We start from the raw sequence: 574 nt of genomic DNA, 5'->3' as shown, positions 1-574 counted from the left end.
AATAGATCTGGAAAATAAATTATATCTATACTTCTATTCTTAATATAATAAAGCGTAAACACACACTACTTTGTGACGTAAGATGTCAGCATTCACAGAATATTTTTAAAAAAATCTCTTTTAATAAAAAGCCCTTAAACTTAACGGGGGTAAATAAATGTGAAAAACATTCATATGGGAAAGGGACCATAAACTACAAGCTGCCAACATTAAGGAAGCAAGGCTATTATGGTAACGGTAATTTTGACATTTACAATTGAAAATTTGACATTTTTTTTTTTATAAAGATCAGAGCACTTTTGTGGCACTTAAAACAATCAAAATATAGGTGTTGTTTTTAAGTAGCCATGTATGAAGCGTCAAAAAATCAGCAGTTATAAGTCAGTGGATTAAACGAAGTATGCAGAATAGTAATTTCAATCTAGAAAAGGTCTGAAAATCTTTCAATTGAAATTATTTTCATGATTTAATTTTGTTTGTTTTTTTTTTCCTAAAACTGAAAACTCTGGCTCTCCTGAACATTTAACCTAATGGCGTAAAACAAATAGCCTTTCAGCCATCGATTTGTGTGTGT

General features: G+C 29.6%; 1 protein-coding gene across 1 annotated transcript in view; it reads right to left on the bottom strand.

Annotated features, from left to right (window-relative positions):
* Window positions 1-574, bottom strand: part of LOC106111118 (AF4/FMR2 family member 3-like) — a 57,773-nt gene that overhangs the window by 344 nt on the left and 56,855 nt on the right. The window lies entirely within an intron of this gene.

Source organism: Papilio polytes, unplaced genomic scaffold (genome assembly GCF_000836215.1).
Source record: "Papilio polytes unplaced genomic scaffold, Ppol_1.0 DF824382.1, whole genome shotgun sequence".
NCBI lineage: Eukaryota > Metazoa > Arthropoda > Insecta > Lepidoptera > Papilionidae > Papilio > Papilio polytes.
This window is presented reverse-complemented; position numbering and strand designations above follow the sequence as displayed.